A 19,866-nucleotide genomic window follows, 5' to 3' on the forward strand; every position below is an offset into this window, starting at 1 on the left:
TCAAAACTACAATGAGATATCACATTACACCTGTCAGAATGGCTAAAATTAACAACACAAAAAAACAACAGGTGTTGGTGAGGATATGGAGAAAGGGGAACCTTCTTATACTGTTGGTGGGGATGCAAACTGGTGCAGCCACTCTGGAAAACAGTATGGAGTTTCCTCCAAAAGTTAAAAACAGAACTATCCTATGATCCAGCAATTGCACTAGTAAGTGTTTACCCAAAGGATACAAAAATACTGATTCAAAGGGATACATGCACCCCAATATTTATAGCAGCATTATCAACAATAGTCAAATTATGCAAAAAGCCCAAATGTCCATTGACTGATGAATGGATAAAGAAGATGTGACACGCACACACACGTGCACACACACACACACACACACACACACACACACACACACACTGGAATATTATTCAGCCATCAAAAAGAATGAAATCTTGCCATTTTTAATGATGTGGATGGAGCTAGTGAGTATTATGCTAAATGAAATAAATTAGTCAGGGAAAGATAAATACCATATGACTTCACTCATAGGTGGAATTTGAGAAACAAAGCAGATGCACATAGGGGAAAAGAGAGAGGCAAATCAGAAAACAGACTCTTAACTATAGACAACAAACCAAGGGTTGCTGGAGGGGAGATGGGCAGGGGGGATGGGTTAAATAGGTGATGGGGATTAAGGAGTGCACTTGCGATGAGCACTGTGTATTGTATGAAAGTGGCGAATCACTAAATTCTATACCTGAAACTAATATTACACTGCATGTTAATGAACTGGAACTTAAATAAAAACTTGAAAAAGATATTTAAAAATCCACATATGTTGTACAAATTTTCAGAAATCATTTACTCATATATTGCACCTTGGTTAGACATTAGAGCTACCCAAAGACTTTAAGGGTAGGCTGAGGGTATTAAAGATGTAGATTCTTTCTCTCTCAGTAGCCTTCGTACATTTATTTCTCACATTCTCACTACATATGTTCAGGCATATAGGACTTGACCCAGAACTGCGCCTTCTGGGTCAAGTTATAGGGGCTCAGGACTTTCCATATCCCCAGCACATTGGCAGTGGCTATACGCTCAAAGGTCCAGGGGTTTTAGTTGTTCTGTTCTCATTCCTCTTGATCTTTGCACATCTTCTCTAGAGTCACACACTCATGGCCTTTGCTCAGAAGGGCAACTTGTGGGCACCTGGTCAAGTAAGCCTTGTACCTCTTTGAATTCACAATGCCCACCCATCTCTATTATGGGCCAGTCATGTAATGATCAATGGCACCTTTGGCTCCCATGTGTGTCATACCCTTGCAGGTGATGGGCTGAAAAGGGGCTAGTACTCTTCATAAGGTAAATATGTTCTTGGGGCCCACAGAGCAGTACATTGTCAGGTGCATCATTTCAAAATGGCTCCAATGGAGGTGACCACCACCCAGTGCCAAGATTGCACAACTGCCTTCTGTGAACTCATTAGCTTCAGTAGAAGGTCCTCACATGTCGCTTTTAAGTTCTCCTCTCACTTTTGGCACACACAGATGTTGCCCTTTCAACGAATTTAAGCTTGGGCTTTTCAAGAATGGAAACATCCTCAAGAGTCGGCACCAGGAGCAGCATCCATAGTCCAGCACTGGCAGGTGGGGCTGCCCAAGAATCTGACAGCGGCACTCACAGGAGTGGCCCACTGGCTCGAGCCAGCAGCTGCCACATGGTCACCTGCATCTAGCAGCACCGGGCTCCTCATAGTGACTCTAAACTTACATATTTTTTAATTGTTAGTGAATCACACACATTTAAGGTGTTTATTGACCATTTGGAATTACCTTCTGTGAATTTCTAGATCATGTCCTTATCATATTTTCCTATTAGTTTGTAAGAGCATGTATTCATCGTTGCATATCTCATGCCTAGTATAGAACTTGGCACATAGTAGTTATTCAACAAATATTTGTTGAATGTCTAATTCAATATCTAATATTTAATATCCCTACTTGGCTGCAAAAATATGTTTATCCCCAGAGGACACAGGCCAGTGGTTCTAAGTTTGAATCCTGATTGACAAGATTTTACACCTAACTTTGAGAAAGTCAGATTCTTGGAATCTGAAAATACTGACCATAGTCAGAACCCCAGGGGCCCTGACACCATGTATCCTGAAGTCTAATACTTGAGAGAAAATACCTCCTATATAAAAATTTTCTAAAGAATAGACCAGGAAGAAGAGCTGCAGCCATTCACCTGGTATCATGGAGAGGTACCACATGGTTGGTTTGTACCCAAATCTTCCTCTTTCTTCATCTGCCAGGAGCCCAAAAGCCTTCATTACTAAAGCAGTCACCGTACCTTAACAAGTCTTGGAGTAACTAAGAACTCCATAGGGTACCTGAATAGCTCAGTTGGTTAAATGTCCTACTCCTGGTTTTGGCTCAGGTCATGATCACATGGTTTGTGGGATTGAGCCCCATGTCAGGCTCTAAGATGACAGGGCAGAGCCTGCTCGGGAGTCTCTCTCTCCTTCTCTCTCTGCCTCTCCCCTGCTTGTTTTCTCTCTGACCTGAGGCAAAATCAAGTCAGACGCTTAACTGACTAAGCCATCCAGGCACCCCAATGATCAGGACATTTTTATGATATAAGAGTTTTCCACTAATAGAACCCAACCTTATAAATTGTGCCTTTAGGAAAGAGTGTCATGTGTCTGTTACACAGGATGTCATTGGGAATCATTTGAACCATCATTCAAGAGATAGCAGGCCCTCTAAGAAAAAATCCCGTAGCATTTTTTTTTGTCTACCTTGATATACTGTTAAGTTTTCTTAAGAATTATCACATTAATTTCCTCACATTAACTTGTGAGAAAGAGAAAAGAAAAAAAAAACCCTATATATAGTTTTTAGTTCTATGGGGCCATTAATTAGAAGATATACCAAGTATTTAGTAACAGCTTTTTGGGATATATATATATATACATACATATATATATATATATAAACACTACCATATTAAATGTACACATTTAAAAATGTTTCCAGAGTTCAGAAACTCAAAGAAATACATTTTTTGTTTGTTATTTTAGCATCAGGGAACCATGATGGCACTAGCCTCCTTTTACAAGAGAAAACAGAAGTCGAATTCCTTACCTGAAGAGTCAAGATTGTGAGTGAACATTTCCTTGGTTCAGTGCTTATTATTATTATATGGCAGGTTTGCTGGAGCAAAGGGAGTAAGAAAAGAGTCTGAAGTTTGAGGTTAAGTCAGCCAGAGGGGAGAAGGTCTTGGCAGGAAAGGAGGGGGAGCTGAGAATTTGGGCCTCAAGCTAGAATTTGGAACTCTGTCCAGGTGTGATTTTGCTTTTAGCCACCTGGTTTCTGACCATGGATTACAGATTCTATTCCAAACATTCCAAGCTGTAAGCACAATCTGTCTTGACTCTTTATTCTCTTTTATCATCCTGTTCCTCTTCCCAGAACTCTGTCCCACCTTCCGATACCAGTCATTTCCTCTGATCCTACCAGATATACCCACCAGAATGTTTGTATTCTAAGAGATCAAAAACACTCTTGACTCAAAGAAATAAATTTTCAGTGGTACAACTGAGGAGATAAGATAAATAGTGGGAGAGACATTTTTGGCTAGGTACTCAAATTTATATGTCTATATGTGCCCTTAGAGTTGTAACTAAAAATGTACAATCTGTGACCTTGGTGTTTTCCTTAACAAATGTGGCAGTTTGTCCTTGGGTGGTGATTGGATGGCTTGTTTAATGGCACTGTGGCAGAAGGCAAGGCTGAAATACTGTGTAACTTTGCTTCTCTCACAAGGGTTTGCAATGCCCATTTTAGCTTTGAAATCTTGCAGCCATTGGCCTCTGCCCTTAAATAGCCAAGCCAAGCCAGGCAATCCGGAACACAGTGGCTTAAGACATCAGGTTAGCTTCAGAGTGCTCTGCATTTTCCTCTTGGGGGGGCCTCATGTTGCAGTCTGAGCATCAGTCAGCATGCAAGCATGCATGACATATCCAGGGGTGTGGAGTTGCCCCTGTGATAAGGAAGAACTCAACAGAAACATGATTTTCCCTGTTGAAAATTCTGCCCTGATCTATTGCCCAACTTCCTCTCCTCTCACCCTAGTGTTTCAGAGAACAGAGACTCTGTCTGATAAAGTTCTTTCTTTGCCCACATGAAAGGGGTATGGAGCAATTGCAAGCTTGCTAAAGAGTTGTTGTCTGTGGAGACAACCACAGCTTCGGTTTTTGGGCCGCCAGCCCCTATGGCTGCCTCTCTTCCTACCATCCATTTGAGCAGGAGCAGTAGTTTGTGCCAACTCCAGAAACTTCAAGCATGTCATTTCTGAAACCACAACAAGTCTCTTAAGCTTCCTGAACAAAGTGCTCGGAGTGGAAAGCCCTGAAGTTCTTTTGGGCCTCCTAAAACCACAAAGCTGATTACTGAACAAAGCCCAGAGCATCTGAGCACATGGGTGCCTTTCTTGGAGCTCATCTCAGAACATGAAAAACAGTTATTGAGTAGTGACTGGGGAAGAAGTGGGGGTGGGGGTGGGGAGTCTGCCCTCTCTGCTCAGAGCAGTAACACCATCTAGACGGTCTATACCAGTGATGGTTTACAACTTTGTCAAGCATAAGGACCTACTTGTAATACCAAGTTTTAACATTTGTATTATTAGCAGAATCTGATTAAGAAAATATATAATAACCAAAAGCTAGTGTGAATTCAGTAATTATTTTACATAACTTTGTATTTTACCAGTTATAGTCATCATATTTTTTGAAAAATATTGGTACACTTGCACAAAAGATTATTTTTTCACTCCTGAAATTATGCATCTAGTCTAGATTCATGGACACTTTGCAATAACTCCATGGCCCACTAGGGGTCCCACCAGAGGTTAGGAATCACTGACAAATGGGAACTATTCATCACCTCTAGTACTAAACGAGATATAGTGACAGGTCTACAAGCTGCCATGGGAGAGAATCAACTATGCATTTGGATCTTTCAATTTGGTGTTTATTTATGAGTCTAGAATTTCTAGGATAAACTCCTCTTTCAATTTTATGCCAGGAACTATGTATGTGAAAACATTTCAAATTTTGCCTCAGCTTTATTAAGATGTAATTTACACATAACATTGTGTGAGTTTATGGTATACAACATGTTGATTTGATATATTTATATGTTGAAAAATGATTAACACCACAGTATTAGCCAATACCTCCATCCAGTTACAGAAATTATGTATCTCTGAAGGACAGTTGTATTGTCTCCTTTCATGCAATGCAAACTATATTAATTCCTGTATTTCTAGTTTTCCCTTAGCTAGGAGGAAATTCAGAACTGAATGGAATGCTCAGTTGTGACAATTGCCTTGTGCCACAGTCCCTGCACTTTCTGTATTCCTCAGCATTGTTTCTAGTTTTCTTTCTTTATTTCTCAAACATCTTCTAAATGTGATATTCATTATAGGCCTCCTCACCTCACTGAAATTAGATAGACATAAATTATAAACAAGCACCAAGGCCCTTCTTTGGCTTAGCCTCCAAAGTAGTAAAAAGAGTCAAATGCTCTGCATAGGGGCTTCCTCTGGGCTACTGAGCTATTCTGCCATCTCCTCTGCCAAGTGTATTTTTGAGGAGTAGTGTCATCCAATTTCCTAGGCCACATTTCTCCAAGATGATAGGGAGCACAGGGTAGTGGTGGCTAAGCGTGACTTGGTATCATAACACCTACCCTGCATGGGGCTTCAAGGCAAAGCAAAGCAAAACAAAACAAGCATAATCTTGTTTGTCCTAGGGAATTCAAGAGAGCTGACCAACACAGATGGTCAAAAGCAGCTCCTACAAGGGGCCAGGGGCTCTCTCCCCAAACTTCTGACCACTCTTCCAAGAAACTTCTATTTTATTTCTTATCTGACCTGTTGCCCCTGCCTGTTACAGCCTTTCATCTATTTCCTTCACTCCCAACCTGCCTCTTTATTTTTTCTTTATTTTTCTTTATTTTTGATGTCTATTCATTTTGAGAAGGAGCTAGTGGGAGAGAGGGGCAGAGAGAGAGGAGAGAGAATACCAAGCAGGCTCCGTGTTCAACCTGGAGCCTGACACAGGATTCAATCCCCTGACTGTGAGATTGTGACCTGAGCTGAAATGAAGAGCTGAAATCAAGAGCTTAAGCTTAACGGACAGCCAGCCACCCAGGCACCCTGATCTGCCTCGTTCTGCCAATGGACTAAGTCATGTTACCACCAGGGGGCAGTGCAGTTAAAGAAACTGGCTCATTGGGTTCGCTGCTCTTAGACGAGAAAGTATTAGTGGTTAAAAGCATTCCATAAATTGTACTTCAGAAATTTGTCTTTCCCCATGATTTTTTTCCCCTTTCCACTTTTAAACTTAAATTCTGGTGATATTCACACTTGTAAATCTATATTCACATCAGTGTTTTTATAAATAGGACTGTCTTGGATTCTGTCAAAATCCTCTTTACTATGAGATACCACTTAACACATGGTGCTGTGATGTGTATATCCAAATAGAGACTCAGAGGTCGTACATTCCACTTCAGCCTCCTTTGGGTGTGAAGCACAAAGTTATAATGATGAGGTATTTCTTAGAACTAAATCCCTTCAGATAGTGTTGTCACTACTGCAAAGTAAGGGGGTCTCTGAGCTTGAAAGGATGCTACTGCCTGGTGGGTAAGAAGTACTTCCACTCTGCTTGGTAATTTCCCTCTTTATTATAAATAAACGCCCTTGAGATTTTGATCTCTGTGTTGTGATTCTTCTTAGTGTGAGTCAGACCCCTTAAACTGGCTTTGACAGGCTCCAGCTGCTGCCCTCAGAGGCAGTGGCCTTATTCTATTATCTCTAAGCATCTGCTATTATAATGTGGATATAAGGTTTGCTTTGCTATGCTTTTAGGAGTTTGTCACTATAAATACAGGTACTGGCAAAGGAGGGTAGGCATTATACACATGGCCACAGCTCAGTCGTTAATTCAAACTGTGACTACCATTTCATCCTTAATGAGCACCAAAGGATTACTAGGCATTTTCCAGAAAAAAGAGATAAAAAATAGGTCTGCAATTTCTTCTTTAGATCAGAAGAAAGCACCAGTCACTAACAAGGAATGTGGCCTTTGTTCCTTAGAAAGAAACCTGAACTGACCAAGAGACTTAGGATTTCATTAAGATAAGTGGTTCCAGAAAAGTGTTGAGAAATATTTGAAAATGGAAACAAGAATGAGTTGATATTCAGGTATGGTGAGATTTTCCAGATATCTTACGTTGGTATGTAAAGATTCACTAAGGTTGAAAGAACTAGCCTTGTGGTTATTATTTCACAATGTATACAAATATCATTATGCTGCACACCTGAATCTAATATAATGGTATTGGTCAATTATATCTCAATTTTCATTTTATTTTTTTAAATGTGTATTTATTTGTTTTGAGAGAGAAAGAGAGCAAGAGAACACACACACAGACGGGGGGGAGGTGCACAGAGAGAGAGAGAAAGAATGCCATGTGGGTGTCAGCACAGAGCCCGATGCAATGAGGGGCTCAAACTCACAAACTGTGAGATCATGACCTAAGCCAAAATCAAGAGTCAGATGCTCAAATGACTGAGCCACCCAGGCAACCCTGTATCTCAATTTTTTTTAAGTTGAACTTCCTTAAAAAATACTGAAAAGAAAAGATCAAACTGCTGGGTAATTTAAGGCAGATAGGAGGAAGCAAGCATCTCTCTCCCAGTTTCTGTAGGAGGAGAAGAACCTAGCTTAGATGGGTGCCTTATTCCAAGATACAGCACTACCTGCTGTCATAAAGATGAGAAGTTATTTTTTTCTTCAGATAAAGTCAGTTAAGTAACACAGGTGGTCACTCTAATTACCAGGTAAAGTTAGGATAAACTATGTGTGACAAATGGTACTATCAAACTGTCTTGAGGACTACTTATTGTTCATGTTGAAGACATGCATGTAACTGGGGGTCAGATTTCTTTCTGTCTATGCAATCTTTTGCATACTGCCTGTGATGTGCATTTAGGTTTAATGCTTCTTCAATAATAAAATGGTTTTCTTTCCCTAAAAGAAAAGAAAAAATACAAAAAGAAGGGAAATTTATAAAGGGAGTGTACTGAATATGGGCACTGCATTTGTATAGCCACCCTATGAGGTGGGTATCATCATCATCATCATCATTATCATTATTACTCTTGCATAAAGGAGAAAAATGAGTGAGGGAAGGTAAATAATTTTCTCAGAGTTTCCCTGTGAAAGACATTGGATTCTAATCAACCCATGTTCTGAATTGCTACCATGATTTATGACTTGAGTTTGCATTCTTAACCACGTCCTCTCTCCAGAAGAGTACGTAAATCTAGAACAAATTAAGGAAAGACAGGACAGAGGCTCAAGGGGGGTGGTCCTGGATCTAGCTTCTCAGCATTCCTGACACACTGATAAATGAGTGTAATTTATTTTAGTTTCTCTGGTAATAAATATCTGTTACTTTATTCCAGTACTACGTGCTTGAGGGTCTTTTAGCGCAGACATGGCATTACTTCTCAAGTGAATCAGACTTCAGCACTGAGAAAGCATTCAGTAGATTATTCAGTTTTATGAACAAAACTTTAGAGTAATGGTATCTATAAACTGTATGATAGCAAGTTCTCCTCTGGGAACTAAGATAAATAACATACACCTACATCACTTCAGTCAAAATTATGTAAATAAAACTGCATACATTATGGAAGAAAGCAAGCATACTATTTAGTGAGAAGAGAAATCAAGCATCTCTATTTAGTGAGGGGGAAATATTTATTAAAGGAATTCATGTCATAAACAACTGTAGTCGTTCAGAATTGGTATCACATATAACTGTAGGGGCATCTGGGTGGTTCAGTTGGTTAAGCCTCCAACTTTGGCTCAGGTCATGATCTTGGCAGTTTATGAGTTCGAGCCCCATGTTGGGCTCTGTGCTGACAGCTCAGAGCCTGGAACCTGCTTCAGATTCTCTCTCTCTCTCTCTCTCTCTCTCTCTCTCGCTGCCCCTCCCCGGCTCATACTGTCTCTTTAAAAACTAAATTAACGTTGAAATAATTATAAAAAAGAATAACTGTAGATACACACAATGAAGGGAATCTTAATTAATCTTGATAATGTATAGAGGTTAAGGAAACCACAAAAGACAGAATAGGGTAGTTGTAGGTTATATTAACTGGATGATAATGGCCACACATTATTCCACAAGGGTAAAATTTCAATTTAACTAGAATAGAGTGAACCTAGTGTCATATTAATGACTTAGAATTATCAACATGAATATGGACATGTGGAACTGTCTTGATGCATTTCGATACTCTTAAATTTTTGTATCTGATTCGTAAATTCTTTTACTTTCTCTTGTTGCTGCCAGGTTGTAGTGATGTGCCCATCTCGAGTAGTTACTACCTGTGGTAGATGCATTGTGTGAAGGCTGCCTAGCTGCCTGTGGTCACCTTAACTCCTCTCTGATATACAGGAGCAGGTTCCTAGAAGAAGCAAAGTTTGCTTATAATACCTGGTGCCTGTTAACAGTTGACTACATGAAGGGCAGACTTCCAAGTAGGCTAATCAGTGGTCTCTCCCAGGTAATGTGGAGTCTGGAACCCTAGTGAGTGTTAAATTCTCTGTGAGTCTGTAATTGTAATACATGAACTTGGGAGCTATGAGAAGCTGTTATCTAAGCCCATTATATGGCCTGTCTTCTAAGTCCTATGTAAAGTATATGCTTAATGAGAAGGAGAAACAAGAGGCAATGAAAAGTATGCAAGGATTCACAATGATCTTCTTGTTACCAATTCCATTCCTTCTTGAGGTCCAGAACATTTCTGTCCTTAGGTTCTATAAGATATTACCATATTTTGAGAACAGATGGTGCTTCTCATCATCCAATCTTTATTTCCTCCTTCCTAACAACTTCCCAAATTTACAGTCATATGTTTTGGGTAGAATTGATCCTAAACTTTGGTTTCAGAGTAGACCCAGACTGAAATTAATTAGAGCACCCCATTTTCCCATATAGAGTTATTGATGAAGAAGTGTAGAACATGACCTCGTCAGTTCTGATTGAGCTATTAAGAGAATTTTCTGGGAGCTTTTAAGAAAAAAGTTTCCTCTCTCATTCTTAGGAGTTAGCAAAAAAGATGCCCAGTGGACATAAATGAGGAGATATTTAAGTGTCAGGTGCTTTTGATAAGACTCCTTACAACAGTAAGGAAAGTCATATTTAAGATAAAGTTAAAACCATGCAAGGAAAAAGAAAAGAAACTAGGTCCTTTGTGAGAACCTGGGCCAAACTTTGCCTGAAGCCTCTAGACATGTCACTTACATGGACAGTACATTTTCTTTATTTTAAAAATCTATTTGAGTTAGATTTTTGGTTGCTTGTAACTAATAGCATCCCAATTGATAAGTACTTTAAGTTATTTGCAACAAAAGAACAATAACTTTAATGACTTAATCTGAGTAGTATATGACAGAGCCAGAGTAATTAGGCACTGAGGAATGACCCAAGGGAATCTCCTACTAAATAAAGTACTCACACTGTATGTGTGTTTTTAAATACAATTTTTACTTGTTCTGAAGCCTTTTAAGGGTTATTTCTTGATTTTTAAAAACTTTCTCAAGAAGCTAGCCCCCCAAATAAAGGAATTCAGGTAAGTCCCAGCATATTTTAATGACAGAAGAGACTTTAGAAAGATGAACTAATTCAACCTCTTCCTTTTATATGTAACCTATAAAAATTACTGCACACCTTCAAACACAAGAATAGAATGTTTTCTGTTGCCTTGAAATTTCAGTTAAAATACAAAGCTGAAGATAATGGGTAATTCCTCTACATTCTATAATCACTGGATATATCCCAGCATGACTTGCTGAGAACTATCCGACCTAGTCCTGTGACCTTCACCCCCAACACACTGTGTAAAATCAAACAAACAATTCCTGGGAAAAGAAATATTTGCATAGAATTCATAGTAGAGAAGGCATTTCCCCTACCCTCCATGTGAGGAAAGATACAAGTTACATGTCCCCTAAGTTCATTTGGGAGTCTCAAGAGAAGTACTCCTGGAGACTAGGGTTATCTGCCAGAACAGGGGCTGACCTCGCATCTCTTGGTTCATCATTTGCCACATGCTTCCACCAGCAGAATGTTCACAGATAAGCTTTGGGGTCAAACTCATGTGTGCTCCCATGGGCTTCGGGGCACATGTGAATAAGAAACCAGAGTAGCCCAAGAAGGCAAGGTAAGGGGAGAGGACAGCAGTAGGACTGGGCAGAACAAAGACACCAAATGTTCCCCGGATCAGTTCTGGGAGAACGGGTGGTAGAGTGGCCACATGGGAGCCACTCCTAAAGGGCTTCAACCCCAAAGGCTGTCCACTGGGGTAAGTGAATCCTGGCAGAACAAGGCCATGGTGGGTTATCACTAGGGATAAAAGCTGATGGGGTATCACAAGAGATCATTTGGAGAAGAAATCACCTAGGTCAAGAACCAGGGCAAGTGGAGATCTCTGGGAATTCAACAATGTGTGCCATGAAAGTCAGCATTTGAATCCCCAGTGTGAGACAGTAAGGTCAACAGCACCAACTAGTTAAAGCATCACACTTTACTTCTTGTGTCTATTCTGCCCCTGATTCTAAAGGAGCCAAGGATAGAAGAACTGTGTGCTTGCGGGGGGAGAGAAAAGACAGTGAAAGAGCAGAGTATCCCACTCCCTCTTTTTCCCAATGACTGGTTTAAAGCCATGAGCCCATTCTAAGATGGAGGGTAGGAGAAGCTTAATTGGATGAAAGATTTGCATTTTGATGCTAGATTAAGCTGTCCTTATTAGCTGAAAATAGGAATTGTTCTAATACCCCAGAATGACTGGAAAAGATTAGAATCTGTCTTACATATTATCCAGATTTTGGAGATACAGAGTTGATACAGTATTTGGGAGAAGGGATAGGAGAAGAATAATGCTGTTCTGCCTGCTAAATAAATCTGCAATGGTAGTATTATTAATACAAACCAATATACAGCAACATTATATATTTTGAGACAAATAAGAGCAGATCAATAATGAGGAACATTGTCATTAAGACAGATATAAATTTCCTGTCTCAGAATAAAGACACCGAAAATGAAATAAAAAAAATCCAGTACTATTGTATAATTCAGAATCCATTAGAAATCACTACCATTAACTTCTTTAGAGAGTTTTATTTTTTATTAAAAATTTTCTTGTTTTTTTTTTATTTTAGAGAGAGAGTGCAAGTGGGGGAGATGGGCAGAGGGAGAGAGAGAGAGAGAGAGAGAGAGAGAGAGAGAGAGAGAATCCCAAGCAGGCTCCATGCTCAGCAAGGAGCTTGATGTGTGGCTTGATCCCATGACCCTGGATCATGACCTGAGCCAAAATCAAGTCAGACACTCAACCAACTAAGTCACCCATGCATCCCAACTTCTTTAGAGACTTTTAAATTTCATTTTGCACACAGAGATTTTTGCTGTCTCTTTGCTACTATCCATTTTATAATATCATTATTGTCAAACTTAAACATGAAATACAATTAATGAAGTTTTGTGGCTCAGATTAGCCTCAGTTGAAAGAGAATTAAGAGATGTATCACAAAGTCTTTTAAAATAGAAAATTATAAGCTCTGGGTTTTTTGAAATCCTAAATAAATGATGTATACTCCATTATCATTAATAAATAGATTTGCTTTCCTCATAAGTTTAAGGTACTTACAAAGAAATATAATCATTTATTCTTCAGCATTTAATACTTGATAACCTTCCATCTTCCTTCCTCCTTGGTTTCATGATACACTGGGTGCTAATCTTCCTCTTACTTTTCTGATTTGTCCTTCTTTGTCTTTTTCTTTAGCACTTCTTTTATTTTTTACATAAGTTAGATTTTGTTCTATGTTTGCATTAGTTAGTTAGATTAGTTACATTTACATTAGTTAGATCATGTTTGCATTAGTTACATTATGTTCAGTTGAAAGTAACAAAGACCCACCTATAGTGGTTTAAACAAACAAGGATTTATTTTCTCCCATAAGAGAAAACCTAGTTACGGAATATCCAGATCTGGTATGTAACAGCCTCAGGAAGTCAACAGGAATTCCGATGTTTCTACTGTTTGGTCCACAACAACGAACTTTCCCAAGGCCATCTCATGACCAACATGATTTCTAGTGTCAGCCATGACTTTTGCATTCTGAGCAACAGGAAAGACAAATGGGGAAAGAGGAGGTGCTCTGTTCTTAAAGTCCCATACAACACTTATGACTAACAAATAATTGGCTGGATCTTAACCATGTGACCAACAGCTCAATGGTTAGCTGAGAAATGTGGTCTTTTATTTCAGGAGCTGATGCGCTCAGCTAAAAGTTTGCCTTCTCTTACCAAGGAAGAGAGAGGAGTGGATGTTAGGTACATAGCTAGCAGTCTCATCAAACCTTCTTTTATCTCACTTGTATATTCTACACTGGTAATCTTACCCAGTCTCACCGTTGCATGGATGGTCTCTCAAATCTCCTCCAGTCTCAATTGCTCTTCAGCTTTCCATTTCCCATTTACATATTCCTAGCTGATTTTTCCATTCAGAGCTTTCTCTAGATTCTATTTAGACTTATCTCAAATTCAATATGAGTAGAACCAAATATGTAATCATCTTACCAAATCCCCAAATCAGCTTCCACATGGTGCTCTACACTCACATAACCAGTTCACAGCACATAAGACAGCTTCCCAAGCCCTGTCAGCATTTACTGCCTTAGGGCTAAACAGCTTGCTGCAACCTGTATCATGTTACACATCACAATTTACTTCTGATCTTAGGTGATTCCAATAACCATTTTGAAAAACACATTTCAGGGTGTTTTTTTTTTTTTAATTTTTCTGCATTTAGCAATGCCTCCCAAAGATGCAGGACTAGTCTCTTTACATGACTCGACGTTATAAAGTAAAATAAGCATCAATGCCAGAAAAGATGCAAAACAGGAGACTGGAAATATGGTTTTGCAGCCAGTTTTGGATTTCTACCAATTTGTCTTTTCAGCCAAATTGTTTTTAACCCAATCATCTGGCATGTGCCACATGGCTTTGTTGGTGGAATGATGGTCCGGTGGGGGTGTTTTTCTTTTGCCAAGTTAAGACAAATTAGAAGGTACCAGCTCAGAGAGTTTCTGTCCATATAAGATTTCTTTCTACCAGAACTTGGTGTGCAAATAAGCCAAGAAACAACAGCAGCTTCTATATGGCAAACAGAAATGTGGGGGAGGAGAGAATGATACTTCACATAGGAGGAAGATAAATCTCAATATGTTTGGGGAAGAGAAGGGAGAAGAAAAAAAGGAAAGTGCACAAATCTGCTTCTGGTTGTCAGAAGAATCTGGGATTAGAAGTAGAGGCTTTAGAAGGCAATGTTAATGCCCTACTTTTATGACTACTAAGGAGACACAGGCTGCATGAGTAAAATAATGTACCAGATATCCTTTGTCCATTCTTCTACTGAAATTGACATCTGAGGTCACTGATGTTGAAGGCCCTTGTCTTTATCCACCCTACCTAAGCTCTCCACAGCACAGCATCAAGCGCTATAAATTGCACTGCTCTTCCCTCGGTTTCAAGAATTGAGAAACACTTCCATCTGATTCTTCTCCTACCTATGTAGCCAATCCTTCTCAATATCATTGCTGGTTCCTATTTCTTAATCCTTTTATTAGTCCTGCTGCTTCTTGGGATTAATCTTCCACTGTCTTTTCTTTTTCCTGTTGATCTGATTTATTTCCATAGCATTAGCTTTATACATCGATGATTTGCAAATCTGCAATCCAATCCAGATGTCTTTCCTTATCTCTAGACCTATATTTCTGTCTAGGTATCTCCACCTGAATAATTTGCAGATATTTAAAATTCAACCTGTCATCTCTCTTTTAAATCTGTTACTGTCCTTGAATTTTCTGTCTTGGCTAATTATGTTCCATCTACCCAGTCACCCAGGTGAGAAAGCTTGGAATCATCCAAGATCCCTGTATCTTTTTTGTTCCCTTCCTCCATTATATCAGTCACCAAGATTTGTGGATCCTTATAAAGCACATACCACAAGTATTGTTTACCTGACCTTTCCCACACTCCACCTCCACCTCATGAGTGATTTGAGAGCAGAAATTATGTCTGCTTGATTGTGGATCCTTGGCTCATACTGCTGCACTTGATACCTGGCACAGTGACTACTTTGTAAATGCTTCTGTATTGTTGCTGATCCTCTTAGACACATATACCATTTACAATAATCAGTAATACTTTGGCCCAATAAGGGATTCTGAGAGAAGAATACTCTCTGATACATTTGTTTCTCCCAACAGAAAAACATATGTGTTTACATTTGTATAATGAATTATTGTTCGCATACCTAGAGTTTTAGTTTCTGTAAAGAAATTCAGCCTAGCTTCTCCTCAAAAGGGAGGATGCAAAAAGAAGGATAGTGTGGAAATCACAAGAAACAAAAATTATCAAGGAATTCCAATGAGGAGGTTTAGTTTGGGTTCCCCCCAAAGCAGGGCCTAAAACAAGGATGTAGGTGCAGGCCTCATCACATATCCATGTGCTGATCCCAAGAAGCAGGAGTGATGGAAAAGGGAGAGTTAGGCAGAAGAAGAAAACAAACAGGTAAGAGAGCTTTGCTGGGCTAGTTTCCATTGTGTTCAACTAGCTGAGACCCTCAAAGAAACATGTAGAATGCCCCTCAAGATTGTTCAAGTGCTGAAGATTGGGATATTTGCCTACTGATTCCTGTCTACCCCTAGAGGAGGGTTATCTCCAGGAAAATACACTTTCCTTCACTTCTTGTTGCTCACGTGTATGGGCCAATGAATTCTTTAAGGTTTGCTGAGAGCCCTGGGGCAGGAAAATGGAGAGGTTACAGTGTATGTCTGAAGTGGAAGATTTTCAGTCACGTGCATAGAAATGTCCACCATGGCTGCAGTTGAAATCAGAGGTGGGGTGAGAAGAAACACATCTATGATAAGAATGAAAAACTATCAAACAACTGAAACAGGTTTCCTGGGTATCTGAGCAGACTGGGTGAATGCTAGCTGAGGACTTAAATGAGTTTGATGGCTATTTCCACTGGAAACATACTTGAGCATTCTCTACTTTTTAAAAAACATTGCCATAAGGGATGGAGTATAAGGGAGAAAGTGGTATGGAATGTTTCAGAACCAGTAAAAGACACTGTATGTTGGTTTCCCTACACCTGAATCCAGCTCTCTACTGACTCTATTTGAGAGAATGCAGGAGCTAAATAGTTTATTTCCTGTCTTCCTTGCTAGAATCCCCAGGCATTACCAAGTGATACCGCTCTGGCAAAAAGACATTAGAGAAAATCTGTTGACACTAACCCCTTTCTCCTTGCCCCTCCTCTGCTGTCTTGAGTGAACTGTGATGTGATATCCCAAATGCCAGTGTCTATCTTATAACCATGAAATGACACAAGAGAAAGAAAGCAGTCCTAATTGATATAGAGGCAATACACATCCCAGTAGGGCTGGCTCCCTTTAAGGCTTGGCCAGGCCAGGCCATGCATGAGGCCCCCAGCCACTGCTTCACCTAAACATTTTCTTTATGAAAGAGTGACCAGCTCAAGGAAAATGCTTAAGCCTAGTTCCATTCCAAATGCTATAGGATATTTTACTGGCAACACCTTTTTAACCTAGCCTTGATTTTGAACCACTCATTGCTCTATCTCTACCTATGCATGTTTTCCCCAGCACTGTCTCACTGTTTCTAGAATCTACCATGTTTTGAGCTTTTAACCCTTCAGTGGCATTCCCATTCAGTAGCTGCCAGTCTACCCTACCAACCTGTTTTAGTCTGGCCATATTGCCCTCTCTTGCTTCCCACCTACCTTACAGGGTAGACAAGGCAGAGATAACATCATGAGGGAAAGAAAGGACTGTAGAGCATGAGAGCACCCAGTTCCCTTTTCCTCCACCTCAAGTTCTGCCAGAATGAAGTCTTTCATTGGCTTCCTGAAGTCAGCATTTATGTTTATGAACTACTACATCCAAAGAGGATCAGGAAGGACCCTGAGCCACAGGTTCTTCTCAGCTACAGTACTATGCAGAAGAAACAAAAATCTGTACAGAGTGAAGGATAAAAATTTACTAGGCTCTTTCTTCTGAAATCACCCCAACCTTTCTATGTTCCATTCATACAAATCAAATTAAGAATTAAGTAATTGTTAATTTTAGGACAGCCTTACAAATGAAAAATCAACACAGAGTTATTATTTTCCTCCAGAAGAAGCCCCCTTCCCCCCGCCAAACAAGCCAAGAGTCAATAATATGTACCCATTGTCCCCTGAGACACTCTTGAATCAATCCTCCCTTCTCTAGTGTGGACTTATCTTCTTAACATGGTAGAAAGTTCTTTGAGGGCAGGGGCTGGAGGCTTCCATTTCTCTTGTAACCTACAGGGAGCCTAGCACATTGTGGTCCATGTTGTAGGCCCAAGAAAGCTTTAATGAATATTTGGTACATTGCTTTCTTTATTCCAATCAGAACACCTTCTAAAGTGATTTAGGCCATTTGTTAAATCGCATTCTTCTTAGATGGGAATGGAAAATTCCTGCTCTTTGGTGGTTCACCGGCCAACATAAAATTTGATGGTAGGTGGTTTCTGTTTAGTTACTGTAGGTAGACAACTTTTCTTTCTGAAGACATTGCCTTTTACAGTAATTAGTACTCCTGGTGTTTTTAGTTGGGAGGCCAAATGAGTCATGGAGGTCTCAGGTCATAATTGAGGCAGGTTTTAAAACCACATGGGAAAAACATTCTACCTAAGGAAATCAAAATATATAATTCTCTATCATGATATCATGGCCATCCATTCTTGTATTCGTTCAACACATAACTGAGCACATGCTGAGTGCTAAGTCACATGGACATTGGGGTAGAAAGACAAATGCATGAGATCAGCTGCTTTTCTAGCTTATAGTCTAATAGTGGGTACAGACAAGTAAACAGGAAATGTCAACAGAATACAATCACCATACAATCAATAGATAATTATGTACAGTATAGTCAAAGCAAGTCCCGAGAATCCCCATATTTAAAAAATGTGGGTGATAACATACAAGCAGACCACCACACAGTAATCAGGAGAGCTTGGGCAAGAGGTTCTGTATTTTTCCTGATACTCCAGCTCAAAACACCAACAATAATGTCAAGGATTCTTCATATTTGCAAAGGGAAGGGGGAGTCCTAAAGAGTTGTAATATGTTATCTCATTTAATCCATGTAACTTTTTGACAAATATTTTATTATAACACTTCACAGAAGAGGGTATTGTGGTTTAGGAAAGTTAAAGTTACTCCAAGGGACTACTTTCACATTTAAGTGACAACAGGACATGACACTGTTTATCATGGGCATAGTCTGTATTAAACGTTATTTGATAATTGTTGTCAGTTCTCCAGATTAAGCCCTTGTACTCCTAAATACTGTAAATAAGATTTTTTTCTCTTATATAAGCAGGGGCATATTTACCAAAGATAAAAGCACCTTATGAGAAATGACTTGGGGACTGTGACTAAAAGACCCAGAACTACTTAGAAATTTCAAGTCTCACTTTCTTTTATCTTGGAATTCTTTTTAAGTTTCTCAATTTTAAAATGTTCCACTCTCTCCTACATGGGAAAAAAGTAAAACCTGTCTTTCTATTTTAAGTTAGTAAAAACATGTTGAATGATCCTTTATAACACAGTCAATATTCTCAGGACCCACAGTTAGCAAACAGCCACATCAAGCAGCATTTCATAACTCAATGGAGATTAAATAACTAACTATATGAAATCCTATTGATAAATTCTATAATCATCGTAATATCAATATGTACATCCTTCAATTCACTTTTCCTTCAAAGCATGAAGAAATGTGAAAATCAGTAAATTCTATTTGTGTACCACAGTACCAAATGCTCAATATTTACACATAGTGGTTATAGTTTGAATACTTTATTACTTGTCAAAACTCAAACATTTTAAAAATAAATTTAGGTTGGTTTTTCAAAACCAAGAGTAACATATTGATAGCTATATAAATATTTCAGTTCTTTTAAATGTTTTCAGTTATCACTATAAAATCAGTGAACACTTTACAAGAAAACTTTATCTAAAAAAATGCATGGCCATATTATGAAATCAATTGTTACTATGCCTGAGAAGTTACTCGATTTTGAAATAATAGGAGGGATTAGTTTATCTGTAGATTTTTCACAATCTTTTCTGGGGTTTTATTAGTCTGTTTCTTTGCCTTTTTAGACCTGGAATGAGTATATTATCTTGTTTCTAAGGGATAAGAAGGACATTAGGACGTTTGCCTCATTTGATGAAGGGAGAAGATGTTCTCACTTTTCCCTGTGACTTTCTTATTAGCCATACCACAAAAGTCACACCATGTTGGAAGAGGTGTATTTAATGTGAAGGAAAGGCAGGGTAAATCTTCACTCCTTACTTAAACGGATCCCTTCCACAGCACTAGGGGTGTTCCAATCAATGTGTTTATATGGTCATATATTTCTCTCCTTTCGAATTTACCCTCTTTCACATTTCTCCTTGGGTTGAGTGGCATTACAATGGCACAAACATTTTGGGGGGATTTGGCTAAGGTGTGCTTTCTCAATGGGGGTGACATTGCTCTGAACAGAGGCAAAACATCTTACTTTTTATGTATATAGTGTATTTACATACATTAATAGATATATGTATAACATATCTTTGGTATTAAAATTTCATGTGGGGAGCAATTAGGAAAAA

At 39.1% G+C, this 19,866-nt stretch overlaps 1 long non-coding RNA gene and 1 pseudogene across 1 annotated transcript in view; both read right to left on the reverse strand.

Annotated features, from left to right (window-relative positions):
- The window catches only part of LOC123592921, a 112,395-nt gene that overhangs the window by 86,416 nt on the left and 6,113 nt on the right, over positions 1-19,866 (reverse strand). The window contains exon 2 of the long non-coding RNA XR_006710012.1: positions 3,144-3,212. This is a non-coding gene — a long non-coding RNA (uncharacterized LOC123592921). The remainder of the gene's footprint in view (positions 1-3,143; positions 3,213-19,866) is intronic.
- LOC123592899 lies at positions 987-1,716 on the reverse strand (annotated as a pseudogene).

This window comes from Leopardus geoffroyi, chromosome B1, assembly GCF_018350155.1.
Source record: "Leopardus geoffroyi isolate Oge1 chromosome B1, O.geoffroyi_Oge1_pat1.0, whole genome shotgun sequence".
NCBI lineage: Eukaryota > Metazoa > Chordata > Mammalia > Carnivora > Felidae > Leopardus > Leopardus geoffroyi.